Source organism: Macaca mulatta, chromosome 4, assembly GCF_049350105.2.
Source record: "Macaca mulatta isolate MMU2019108-1 chromosome 4, T2T-MMU8v2.0, whole genome shotgun sequence".
Classification (NCBI taxonomy): Eukaryota; Metazoa; Chordata; class Mammalia; order Primates; family Cercopithecidae; genus Macaca; species Macaca mulatta.
This window is the reverse complement of record NC_133409.1, coordinates 147,530,539-147,544,531: the sequence shown is the minus strand read 5'-3', so window position 1 is coordinate 147,544,531 and position 13,993 is coordinate 147,530,539. Positions and strand designations below refer to the sequence as shown.

At 45.4% G+C, this 13,993-nt stretch overlaps 2 long non-coding RNA genes across 2 annotated transcripts in view; one reads left to right on the top strand and one right to left on the bottom strand.

The window, feature by feature from the left end:
- The window catches only part of LOC144340402 (uncharacterized), a 42,575-nt gene extending 33,623 nt beyond the window's left edge, over positions 1-8,952 (top strand). Inside the window, exon 4 of the long non-coding RNA XR_013416505.1 lies at positions 8,725-8,952. This is a non-coding gene — a long non-coding RNA (uncharacterized LOC144340402). The remainder of the gene's footprint in view (positions 1-8,724) is intronic.
- On the bottom strand, positions 8,866-12,084 carry LOC144340439 (uncharacterized). Its single transcript, XR_013416546.1, has 2 exons — positions 11,972-12,084; positions 8,866-10,039 (listed from the first exon to the last, which is right to left on the bottom strand). It is a non-coding gene; the product is annotated as an uncharacterized LOC144340439 (long non-coding RNA).
- Positions 12,085-13,993: the final 1,909 nt, after the last annotated feature.

Here is a 13,993-nt window from a genome sequence, read left to right as displayed (position 1 = left end):
TGGGTGAGGTGGTGTGCACCTGTGGTTCCAGCTACTTGGGAGGCTGAGGTAGGAGGATTGCTTGAGCCTGGGAGGTTGAAGCTGCAGTGAGCTGTGATCGTGCCACTGCATTCCAGCCTGGGCTACAGAGTGAGACCCTGTAAAAAAAAAAAAAAAAAAGAGGCCGAGCACAGTGGCTCACATCTGCAATCCCAGCACTTTGGAAGGCCGAGGCGGGCAGATCATGAGGTCAGGAGGTCGAGACCATCTTGCCTAACACGGTGAAACCCTGTCTCTGCTAAAAATACACACATACACACACACAAAATTAGCCAGGTGTGGTGGTGGGCGCCTGTAGTCCCAGTTACTCGGGAAGCTGAGGCAGGAGAATGGCATGAACCTGGGAGGCGGAGGTTGCAGTGAGCTGAGATCGCGCCACTGCACTCCAGTCTGGGCGACAGAGCGAGACTCCGTCCCAAAAAAAAAAAAAAAAAAAAGCTGACTGGCCCACATTACACTGTAAATGGGAGCAACAAATAAACCTTTGTTCTGTTAAGCTGTTGATTTTTCAGGGTTTAATTTGTCACCACTACCTAACCTTGCCTACACTGAGTAATACAGCTAGACAAGTTGTAGCCAGGACTCAAGTGTATTTCAGTACAGGTCTGTCTTAAGCTGTACCTATAACCACTCTTGACTACTCTTTTACACCTAGCATAGGAAAATCAGAAGAGAGTTTCTAATCTCGAACTCTGCCACTTACATGTGTGGAATCTTAGGTGATTCAATTAACTCTTCCATGCTTCAGTTTTTTCATTTGTCCAATAGGAATAAAAATATCTGCTCTTCTGACTTCCTGTGGTTATTGCAAGAAGCAAATAAGGCAATAGCTCTGAAATGATTTGGAAAATAAGCATCCTCCAAATGCAAAGAAGTGTTATTATTTAAGTTTTCTGACTCTAGTTAGGAACTTATCCCACTGACTTTAGAACTGACCTGAACATTTATGCTTATATCCCTGCCTATATTATTGCTAATACTTATTCTTTTGATCCATTTAAATTTTAACATAATCTCAAACTTACAGAGGAGTCGCAAAAATGGTACCTTTACCTAGATTTCCCATGTGTTTATATTTTGCCCCATTTTGTAACTGGTGGCTGGACACAGTGGCTCACACCTGTAATCCCAGCACTTTGGGAGGCTGAGGCGGGTGGATCACCTGAGGTCAGGAGTTAGAGACCAGTATGACCCACATGGTGAAAACTAACTCTACTAACAACACAAAATTAGCTGGGCGTGGTGGCACATGTCTATAATCCAATCACAACCCCGGAGGCGGAGGTTGCAGTGAGCTGAGATCACGCCATTGCACTCCAGCCTGGGCAACAAGAGCGAAACTCCGTCTCAAAACAAAAAACAGTAAACTGGAGACAATGTGTGCTTTGCCAGTACACAGGGAGTTCAACCTTTGACCAGAGCTATAAGAAAACAAATGTGTGTTATTTTAAGCCACCAAATTTGTGGTAATTCACCATAGCAGCCGTAGGAAACAAATATAGTCCATAATCAAATTTCAGCAATTGTCTAAATAGCATTCATTTAACCCATTTCTGTTCTCGAGATAATCTTCAGTTCAGGATCATATTTTTTCAATTCAGGATGATGTGTTTTTAGTCTAACCTGGAACAGTTCTCTAGCCTTACTTTGTCTTTCTTGACATGGACATTTTTGGAAAGTACAGCTATTGGCCAGGGGTGGTGCCTCATGCCTGTAATCCCAATACTTTGGGAGGCTGAGAAGGGAGGATCACCTGAGGCCAGGAGTTCCAGACCAGCCTGCCCAACGTGGTGAAACCCCCGTCTCTACTAAAAATGCTCAAGACCCACCTGGACAACATAGTGAGACCCCATCTCTAAAAAAAAAAGCTGGGCGTGATGGTGAGCACCTGTAGACCCAGCTACTCCGGAGGCTGGGGTGGGAGAACTGCTTGAGCCAAGGAGGTAAATGCTGCAGTGAGCTATGATCATACCACTGCACTCCAGCATGGGCAACAGAGCGAGACCCTGCCACAAAAAAGTACGGCTATTTATTTTGCAGAATGTCACTTGATTTTTGTTTGGCTAATGTTTCCTCATCGTTAGGTTCAAATTATGCAGTTATACAGGACTATAATATCATTTCAGGAGGTATATAAAGTTGGTTTGTCCTAAAATTGATAGTTGATTTTAATCACTTGATTAATGGTGGGGCTACCAGAATGCTCTCTGTAAAGTTATTAATTTCCTCCATATAATTAAAAAGTAATTTGTGAGGATATGCCTTGAGGCTGTTCCTCATTATGATTTAACACTTAAGTTTTAGCATCCATGATTATTTTTTCTTCTTTTGTTTTTTTGAGGCAGTCTGACTCTGTCACCCAGACTGGAGTCCTGTGGAGGGATCTGAGCTCACTGCAATCTCTGCCTCCCGGGTTCAAGTGATTCTCGAGCCTCAGCCTCCCGAGTAGCTGGGACTACAGCTGTGTGCCACCAGGCCTGGCTAATTTTTGTATTTTTAGTAGAGATAGGGGTTTCACCATGTTGGCCAGGCTGGTCTTGAACTCCTGGCCTCAGGTGATCTGCCTGCCTTGGCCTCCCAAAGTGCTGGGATTACAGGAATGAGCCACCAAATCCGGCCTCCATGCTAATTTTCTAACTCCATTGTTTCTTCAATATTTAGTAGGTGTAAGTCTACCATAAGGAAGATCTTTTCCTTGTTCGCCATTTATTTATGTATTCATTTTGTTTATTTATATCATTATAGATTTGTAGATCTATATTTTATTAATTGGTTATAATTCACTACCATCTTTATTGATTTTTATTTTATTTTATTATATATATATTTTTGAGACAGAGTTTCACTCTGTTGCCAGTCTGGAGTGCAGTAGTGTGATCTCAGCTCACTGCAACTTCTGCCTCCTGGGTTCAAGCGATTCTCTTGCCTCAGCCTCCCGAGTAGCTGGGACTACAGGCACACACCACCACGCCCAGCTAATTTTTGTATTTTCAGTAGAGATGGGTTTCACCATGTTAGCCAGGATGATCTTGATCTCTTGACCTCATGATCCTCCCACCTCAGCCTCTCAAAGTGCTGTGATTACAGGCGTGAGCCACTGCGCCCGGCCTTATTTTTCATTTTTTGAGGCAGGGTTCTTGCTCTGCCACCCAGGCTGGAGAGCAGTGACACAGTCATGGCTCACTGCAGTCTTGACCTCTTTGGCTCAAGTGATCCCCCACCTCACCTACCTCCCAAACTACCCTGAGTAGCTAGGACTACAGGTATGAGCCATCACACCCAGTCAACTTTTAAAAATTTTTGTTCAGAGCGAATCTTGCTATGTTGCCAGAGCTCATCTTGAACTTATGGGCACAAGGGATTCTCCTACCTTGGCCTCCCAAAGGGCTAGGATTATAGGTATGAACCACTGCAGGTACTTGTCTTTTATTTTTTATTTTATTTATTTATTTATTCATTTTGAGACAGAGTCTTGCTCTGTCACCCAGGCTGGAGTGCAATGGCACAATCTTGGCTCACTGTAACCTCTGCCTCCCTGCAACCTCTGCCTCCCGTGTTCAAGCAATTCTCCTGCCTCAGCCTCCTGAGCAGCTGGGATTACAAGCACCCGCCACCATGCCTGGCTAATTTTTGTGTTTTTGTAGAGACTGGGTTTCACCATGTTGGCCAGGCTGGTCACAAACTCCTGACCTCAGGCGATCTGCCCGCCTTGGCCTCCCAAAGTGCTGGGATTACAGGCATGAGCCACTGCACCCAGCCTTGGATTTTTGATGGCCAGATTGTCCCAGATTTGGCCAGCAGGAGCCCCTTAAACTGGCTTCTTTCTTCTTTTGATATATCCCCAATATTCTTTGAGCATTTTCTTACTTTGTAGCATAAGAAGATATTTCAGGTTCATCTTACACTTTCTCTGCCAGCAGTCTGTTCTCCCAGAAGCCCTGGTTCCTTTTGTTGGAGAATGGAATTCAGAAACCAAGATCTGGGAGCTAGGTATGCTCTGTGGCTACTTCTGTAGGCTCTCTCAGTGGACAAAGCCAGGAAATTTGTATAAAGCCAAGAGTTCATATTGATACCTCCAAGTCTAATCCAACATCGCATAGTACTTTCCTCCTCCCCATTTTTGTAACTTCCTTTTCCAACAGTAGGAACACTGGTTTCCATTACCTTCAGTATGTCTTCTCATTTACTCAAGCCTAATCTACCAACTATAGTCAATATTTATTTACAGGGTCTTTTTGCGGGGGCAGATGGACATGAGGTAGAGAAATCTTTTTAGTTTTTTGGATTATGTTAGGGAAGCAGGAGCATAGGAGAGCCAAGGTGACACCACTTTAAAAACTGACTCCATCCGCCTGTTAATGGTGGCTCACGCCTGTAATCCCAGCACTTTGGGAGGCCGAGGTGGGCGGTCATGAGGTCAGGAGTTCAAGACCAGCCTGACCAAATGGTGAAACCCTGTCTCTACTAAAAATACAAATTAGCCGGGCATGGTGGCAGGCGCCTGTAATCCCAGTTACTCAGGAAGCTGAGGCAGGAGAATAGCTTGAACCCGGGAGGCAGAGGTTGCAGTGAGCTGAGATCGTGCCACTGCACTCTAGTCTGGGCAACAGAGCAAGACTCCATCTCAATAACAATAATAATAATAATTATTATTATAGGTCTGGCACAGTGGCTGACACCTGTAATCCAAGCACTTTGGGAGGCCGAGGCAGGCAGATCACCTGAGATCAGGAGTTCAAGACCAGCCTGGCCAACATGGTGAAACCCCATTTCTACTAAAAATACTAAAATTAGCTGGGCATGCCGGAGGGTGCCTGTAATCCTCAGCTACTTGGGAGGCTGAGGCAGGAGAATTGCTTGAATCCAGGAGGCAGAGGTTGCAGTGAGCCAAGACTGCACCACTGAACTCCAGCCTGGGCAACAAAGTGAGACTCTGTCTCAAAATAAATAAATAAATAAAATTAATTTTAATTAATTTTATTAATTAATTTTAAATAAAATTAAAAATAAATAAATAAAATTGGGCGCAGTAGCTTACACCTGTAATCTTAGCACTTTGGGAGGCCAAGGCAATAGGATCTCTTGAGCCCAGGAGTTCAAGACCAGTTTAGGCAAGATGACAAGACCCCATCTTTAAAAAAAAAAAAAAATTAGCCAGGTGTGGTGGTGATAGCAACAAGAGGCAGCCAAATGCCTAGGCAGATAGGGGCGGATTCCCAGTGAAACCCCACCTCCAACCTGAAGACAGTTTAAAGTCTGAAAGTCAATCTACAAGTGAAATCCTCAGACCAGATTGAGAGCTTGTCTTCCAGTTTGGTGCGCCTTCCTTTGATTGATCTCCACCCTTCACCTATTTTACATATATCTACCCTTTCCTAATTGGTTTTCTACACTGTTGCGCCCATCTGTGAGTGGTGTCTTCACTTTAACCTTTTTTGCATGCTCACAAACCAATCTGCATGCACTTCCCATTTCTAAGTCTGTAAAATGCCCCAGACCCAGCTACACAGGGGACTTTCCTGCCTTTGGGTAGGGGGACCACCCTCATGTCCCCTCTCCACTGAAAGCTGTTTCATCACTCAATAAAACTCCCCACCTTGCTCACTCTTTGAATGTCAGCGCATCCTCATTCTTCTTGGGCACAGGACAAGAAGTTGCAAACCAGTGTGCAAGGCCAGACCTGGCCTGGATGGGCCAAATGAGCGGGCAGCCTCCTGCAGCAGGTAGTGTGCTGGAGCAAGGGTTGGCCGGGGCATCACCGGCCAGAGGTCCCCGGCTTGCAGAGCGACCCTGAAAAAATTCCTACGCTGGGTGCAGTGGCTCATGCCTGTAATCCCAGCACTTAAGGAGCCCGAGACGGGCAGATCACTTGAGGTCAGGAGTTTGAAACCAGCCTGGCCAACATGGTGAAACCCCATCTCTACTAAAATACAAAAAACTTAGCCAGGCATGGTGGCGGGCACCTGTAATCCCAGCTACTTTGGAGGCTGAGGCAGGAGAATTGCTTGAACTGGGGAGGCGGGTGTTGCAGTGAGTCGAGATGGCACCACTGCACTCCAGCCTGGGCAAGAGAGTAAGACTCCGTCTGAAAAAAAAAAAAAATTCCTGCATTGATGGCATGTGCCTGTAGTCCTAGCCACTCAGGAGGCTAAGGGGGGAATTTGTTTGGACCTGCAAGGCCAAGGCTGCTGTGAGCTGTGATTGCACCACTGCACTCCAGATTAGGTGACAGAGCAAAACCCTGTCCCCCAAAAAAGAAAAAAAGTTTAGGCCAGGCATGGTGGCTTGTGCCTGTAATCCCAGCACTTTGGGAAGCAGAGGTGGGAGGATCACCTGAGGTCAGGAGTTCAAGACCAGCATGGCTAACATGTTGAAACCTCATCTCCACAAAAATACCAAAATTAGCCGGGCATGATGGCAGGTGCCTGTAATCCCAGCTACTTGGGAGGCTGAGGTGGGAGAATCACTTGAACCTGGGAGGCGGAGGTTGCAGTGAGCCGAGATCATGCCATTGCACTCCAGCCTGGGTGACAGAGTGAGACTCCTCAAAAAAAGAAAAAAAAAAAAAAAAAGGCTGGGTGTGGTGGCTAACACCTGTAATCTCACCACTTTGGGAGGCTGAGGCGGGCGGATCACCAGGTCAGAATTGAGACCATCCTGGCTAACACAGTGAAACCCCATCTCTACTAAAAATACAAAAAATTAGCCGGGCGTGGTGGCGGGCGCCTGTAGTCCCAGCTACTCGGGAAGCTGAGGCAGGAGAATGGCGTGAACCCAGGAGGTGGAGGTTGCAGTGAGCCAAGATTGCACCACTGCACTCCAGCCTGGGCGACCAGAAGTTCCTCCTGCTCTCTGAGGGCATTGCATGCTGTAACTCAGTAGCTGTCAATAAACCATCTCTTCTAACTGCGTTCTGCAACTCACCTTGAATTCTTTCTGTGCAGGATACAGACCTCTTGTGGTCTGGACCTGGACACTTTTTCCAGTAACATTTTATTTTGGTTTGGTTTGGTTTATTTTTGAGTCAGGGTCTTGCTCTGTCATCCAGGCTGGAGAGCAGTGGCATGATCACAGCTCACTGTAGCCTCAACCTCCTGTGCTCAAGTGACCCTCCCTGGTCAGCCTCCTGAGTAGCTGGGGTTACAGACGTGAACTAGCACACCTGGTTAATTTTTAAAACTTTTTTTTTTTTTTTTTTTTTTGTAGAGACAGGGTCTCACTATGTTGCCTAGGCTGGTCTGGAACTCCTGGGCTCAAGCCTCCTTCCTCAGCCTCCCAAAATGTTGAATTTTTCTTTTTTTTTTTTTTCAGAGACCGAGTCTTGCTCTGTCTTGTTCTATTGCTCAAGCTGGAGTGCAGTGGCGCAATCTTGGTTCACTGCAACATCTGTCTCCCAGGTTCAAGCAATTCTCCTGCCTCAGCCTCCAAAGTAGCTGGAATTACAGGTGCCCACCACCATGCCTGGCTAATTTTTTTTTTTGAGACAGAGACTTGCTCTGTTGAGCAGGCTGGAGTGCAGTGGCTTGATCTCGGCTCACTGCAACCTCCACCTCCTGGGTTCCAGCGATTCTCCTGCCTCAGCCTCCTGAGGAGCTGAAACTACAGGCACATGCCACCATGCCTGGCTAATTTTTATATCTTTTAGTAGAGATGGGGTTTCACCATATTGGCCAGGCTGGTCTCAAACTTCTGACCTCGTGATCTGCCCGCCTTGGCCTCCCAAAGTGCTGGGATTACAGGCGTGAGCCACTGTGCCCGGCCAATTTTTTGTATTTTTTAGTAGAGACAGGGTTTCACCATGTTGGCCAGGCTGGTCTCACACTCCTGACCTCAGGTGATCTGCCTGCCTAGGTCTCCCAAAGTGCTGTGATTACAGGCGTGAGCCGCCGGGCCTGGCCTGCTTGCACAAACCTTAAGTGCACAATTTGTTGAGTTTTGACAAATGCCTACCTTCATGTAATCCATACTCTTATCAATAGGACACTGCCACAATTTCCATTACCCCAGCGATTTCCCTAGTGTTCATTCCCAGTTGACAGCCCAGACATAGTTAGTGGCCACCATGCCCAGCCCTACTTTATTTTTATTTTTTTTGATGAGTCTTGCCCTGCCGCCCAGGCTGGAGTGCAGTGGTGCAATATCAGCTCACTGCAACCTCTGCTCCTGGGTTCAAGCAATTCTGCCTCAGCCCCTACTAGTAGCTGGGATTACAGATGCGCACCACCACCCCCGGCTAATTTTTTGTATTTTTAATAGAGACAGGGTTTTGCCATGTTGGCCAGCCTGGTCTTGAACCCCTGATCTCAGGTGATCCACCTGCTTCAGCCTCCCAAAGTGCTGGGATTATAGGCGTGAGCCACCATGTCCAGCCCCTACTTTCTATTTTTAAAATTGTAGCCATTATGGTTGTGATAATATCTCTTTGTGGTTTTGCTTTGTGCTTCCATAATGATTAATATTATTTTCAAGCGCTTTTTAAATGGGCTTTTTGGCCTTTTGTATATTTTCTTTTGTGAAGTGTTCAAGTCTTTTTTTTTTTTTTTTTTTTTTTTTTTTTTTTTTTTGAGACAGAGTCTTGCTCGGTTGCTCGGTTACCCAGGCTGGAATGCAGTGGCGCAATCACAGCTCACTGCAGCCTTAACCTCTGGGGTTCAAACAATCTTCCCCTCTGTTTTTATTTTGTAGAGATGGTGTCTCACCATGTTGCCTGGGCTGATGGCAAACTCCTGGGCTCAAGTAAGCCTTCCTCCTTGGTTTCCCTAAATGGTGGGATTACAGGTATGAGTCACTCCGCCCGGCCTGTTCAAGTCTTTTCCCATTAAAAACTTTTTGTTTTTTTTTTTCATTGATTTGCAAGAGTTTAAAAAATATATTCTGGATCCAACTCCTTCATGAAATAAATGTTTATGAATATTTTCTCAGTCTATGTCATGAGCTGAAGTTTTATTAATAGATTCTGATGAAGTTTAATTTATCCAATTTTCAGATGACAGTTGTTTTCTATGTCCTAAGAAATCTTTGCTTACTCCCAGATTACAGGTCCCTAGTACTTCACGTTAGTGTCGAATCAAACAAGCACCCACTTCTTTAAACTCAGGAGTCGAGAAGTCCAAACAGACTTCTTTGGCGAGCAAATGAAGGATTTTAAAGGATATCCAAGAAGGTTAGGAACAATAGCCTGGGGTTCTTGGGACATAAATCTAAGGTTGATTTCACTGCCTCCTTTCCCAAGCAGAATAATCCTCAAGTGTCACTGACACAGCCTAGATTAGAGTCATTAACCAAGCCAAATCACCTGCACTCTGTGCTGACCCAACGAAGCAGCCCTGCCCATTGCACAATTGGAAGGATTTGGGAGGAGCAGGGAGTACCTACAAGGTTGCTAGTCTGGGAGTGACTATAAGGTTGCCAGTCTGGGAGTGAGTACAAGGTTGCCAGTCTAGGAGACTGCATGTCACTTCTTCCAGTGATGAGCCTGTCTGACGAATAAGGCAGTTTGTAGGGTGTGGCTTTTCTTTTCCTTTTTTTTTTTTTTTGAGACGGAGTCTCGCTCTGTCACCCAGGTTGAAGTGCAGTGGCGTCATCTTAGCTCACTGCAACCTCCATCTCCTGGGTTCAAGCGGTTCTCCTGCCTCAGCCTCCCAAGTAGCTGGGATTACAGGCGCACACCACCATGCCCGGCTAATTTTTTATTTTTAGTAGAGATGGGGTTTCGCCATGTTAGCCAGGCTGATCTTGAACTCCTGACCTCAAGTGATCCACCCACCTCGGCCTCCCAAAGTGCTGGGATTACAGGTGTGAGCCACCACACTGGGCCTGTAGGGTGTGGTTCTAAGAAATGGTCCCATAATGGCAACCATGACATGTGGTGGGCCCCTCCCACCATGTTATTTTCTTTTTATTTCCTTTCTTTATTGTTTAACAATGATTAACTTAATTTTTTTAATTCATAGTTTTTTTTTTTCTTTGATTGTTTTTGAGTCTCGCTGAGTCGCCCAGGCTGGAGTGCAGTGGTGCGATCTCGGCTCACTGCAAGCTCCACCTCCCGGGTTCACACCATTCTCCTGCCTTAGCCTCCCGAGTAGTTGGGGACTACAGGTACCCACCGCTACTCCCGGCTAATTTTTTGTATTTTTAGTAGAGACGGGGTTTCACCGTGTTAGCCAGGATGGTGTCATCTCCTGACCTCGTGATCCGCCCGCCTCGGCCTCCGAAAGTGCTGGGATTACAGGCGTGAGCCACCACACCCGGCAAAATTCATAGTTTAAACATCAAACTTTTGAAAAAGTATAGAGTGAAATATATCCCTCCCACCTCTACCCTTCACAACAGATAACCACTGTTTCTAGTTTCTTAGCTCCTTGGAGAGTTTTTGTTTGTTTGTTTGTTTGTTTTTTGAGACAGGGTCTCACTGGATCAGGGTCAGGATGGAGTACGGTGGTCCAATCATAGCTCACTGTAATCTTGAACTCCTGGGCTCAAGTGATTCTCCTACCTCTGCCTCCCAAGTAGCTGGGACTACAGGTATGTGCCACCATGCCCAGCTAATTAAAAGCAAAAAACAAAAAACTTTTTTGGGCTGGGTGCAGTGGCTCACACCTATAAGCCCAGCACTTTAGGAGGCCAAGGAGATGGGTCACTTGAGGCCAGGAGTTCCAGACCAGCCTGGCCAACATGGTGAAACGCAGTCTCTACTTAAAAAAAAAAAAAAAAAAAAAAAAAATTAGCTGGATGTAGTGGCACGTGCCTGTAATCCCAGCTATTTGAGAGGCTGAGGTGGGAGAATCACTTGAATCCAGGAGGCAGAGATTGCAGTGAGCTGTGATCGTGCCACTGCACTCTAGCCTGGGCGACAGAGCGAGACTGTCTCAAAAACACAAAAACAAAAACAAACCCAAAACTTTTTTGTAGAGATGAAGGTCTCTCTATGTTGCCCAAGCTGGTCTCAAACTCCTGGGTTCAAGTGATCCTCTCGCCTTGGCCTCCCAAAGCTCTGTGATCCTTTGAGATTTGTAATGCATTTATAAAATCATATAAATAGGTAGTATCTCTCTTTTTTATATAAATGGTATCTACTATAAACACTGATCTGCACCCTGCTTTCTTCAACTAATATATCTCTGAGAGTTCTTCATGTCAGTATACACAGCTACTTCTCATTGTTTCCTATAGGTGCATACTATTCTGCTGTATGCTTGTCCCATAATGTATTTAACCAGGCCCTTGTTGATGGGCATTTAAGTTTATAGACTTTTGCTCTTTTTTCCAAACAGTGCTTCAATGAGTAATCTTGTATACACATCATTTTGCACTCCTGTAACTATAACTGTAAGATAAATTCCTAGAAATGGAATTGGTGAGTTACCAGGTATATACACAAGGAATTTTCGTAGACTCTGTCAAACTGTCTTCAACGGAACTGTTTCAATTTACACATGTATGGTGGTTCCTATTTACCTATAGGCATGGCTATTCAAAGTGATATCAATTTTTTGAATTTTTACTAATCCAGTAATCCAGTAAGTGATAAATGGTATCTCAGTAATTTTTGATTTAAATTCATCTTATAGTGAGGATGAGTATTTTTTCAGCTGTATAAAGGACATTTATATATATATATTTCCTTTTCATTTGTATTTTTCTATTGAGTTGATGGTAATTTTATTGTTATTTTGTAGGAGCTCTTTATATAATATATTCAACATCTTTTAAAAACTCCGGCTAGTCCTGGCTGGGTGCGGTGGCTCATGCCTGTAATCCCAGCACTTTGAGAGGCCAAGGTGGGTGGATCACCTGAGGTCGGCAGTTTGAGACCAGCTGACCAACATGGAGAAACCCAGTCTCTACTAAAAATACAAAATTAGCCAGGCATGGTGGTGCACGCCTATAATCCCAGCTATTTGGGAGGCTGAGGCAGGAGAATCGCTTGAACCCGGGAGGTGGAGGTTGCAGTGAGCTGAGATCATGCCATTACATTTCAGCCTGGGCAACAAGAGTGAAACTCTATCTCAAAAAAAAAAAAAAAAAAGAAAAGAAAAGAAAAGTCAGGCTAGTCCCAAGGTAGTGAGTTATCTTAACCGATTGCTCCAAGTTACAGATCAAACTCCTTGTTCTACTCTTTTTTTCATTTTGGTAGCGAAGAGATCTCTCTATGTTGCCCAGGCTGGTTAACTCTGGGGCTCAAGTGATTCTCCCAGAGTGCTGGAATTACAGGTGTGACCCACTGCACCTGGCTGTTCTACTCTTTCCTCCTTCCTCACTGCTTTGACTACACTTAAATAAATAGACTGGGATGGTGGCTCATGCCTATAATCCCCAAAATTCAAAAATTAACTAGATGTCCAGCCAGGAGTGGTGGCTCACTCCTGTAATCCCAGCACTTTGGGAAGCCAAGGCAGGAGGACTGCTTGAGCTCAGAAGTTCAAGATAAGCCTGGACAACACAGTGAGACCTCATCTCTACAAATAATTAAAAAAACTAGCTGGGCATGGTGACACATGTTTGTGGTCCCAGGTACCCAGGAGGCTGAGGTAGGGGAATTCCTTGAGCCCAGGCAGTTGAGGCTGCAGTAAACTGTGATCCCACCACTGCACTCCAGCTTGGGCAACAGAGTGAGACCATGTCTCAAAAAAGGAGAAAAAAATCCTAAAAACAAAAAACAAAAACAAACATGGTGGTGTGACTGTAGTTCTAGCTGCTGCTCCTAGGGAGGATGAGGCGGGATGATTGCTTGAGCCCAGGAGTTCAAAGTTACAGTGAGCCATGATCATGCCACTGCACCCCAGCCTGGGCAATAGAATGAGACCCTGCCTCCAAATCAGTACATAAATAAAAATAAAAAGTCAGGTTTAATTGGGGTATAACTTACATACAATAAGATACACTTGCCAGGTGTGGTGGCTCACTCCTATAATCCTAGCACTTTGGGAGGCTGAGGGAGGAGGATCACTTGAGGCTAGGAGTTCAAGACCAGCCTGGGCAACATAAAAATCCCATCTTTTAAAAAAAAAATGTTAAAAAAAGATATAAAAGATACACCTTTTAGGGGAGCTATCCCTTTTATGTGGAAGGCATTCCAGCTGGGGGCTACAAGTTGGTGATTTGAAGTCTCTCTCTGAAAAAATGAGCTTCAGGCATTGCAGCAAAGGAGTTACTTGGGGCAGGTTGCACTTGGGCCTGGACTGTGGAGGTCTCAGGTGTACAGGCAGTGTGTTCAATGGAAAGTGGGTAAGCACTGGACTCTATTTGGGCTCAAATTATATTTTTCCCACGTATTAACTATGCAATTTTGTTCAGATTACATCATCTCCTTCAGTCACAGTTTCCTTATCAGTAAAAAAAGCTTCAAAATCAAATCCCATCAGATAACATAATGAAAGCACATTGCCTAGTGCTGACACAAACTAGGTGCTTAATAAATGTTAGTTTCCCTTCTCTCCCAGTAAAAGCCAAGCCACTAAAAGATAACATGCCATAGGGCAGCGGAATGGCGCATGTGTGTGAGTGTGTGGGTGTGTCTGTATGTGTCTCATTCCCAACCACAACCTCAGGTTCTACTGGAGTAGGAAGCCATACAGAGGCCACTTATGTTCCTGTTTCCAGCTTGGCGCCCCTAGAGTCAGACTCACGCTTCCTGTGCTAATAGAATAGTCCCTGACCAAATATCATATCTATCTAAGAAAAGACATTTCAAGAGTGGGCCATAGGGCCGGCGGGGTGGCTCATGCCTGTAATCCCAACACTTTGAGAGGCTGAGGCGGGCAGATAGCTTGAGCCCGGAAGTTCAAGACTAGCCTGGGCAGTATTGTGAAACCGTCTCTTCAAAAAATGCAAAAGGTGTGGTGGCATGCATCTGTAGTCCCAGCTACTCAGGAGGCTGGGGTGAGAGGATCACCTGAGCCCGGGAGGCAGAGGTTGCATTGAGCTGAGATCATACCACTGCTCTCCAGCCTGG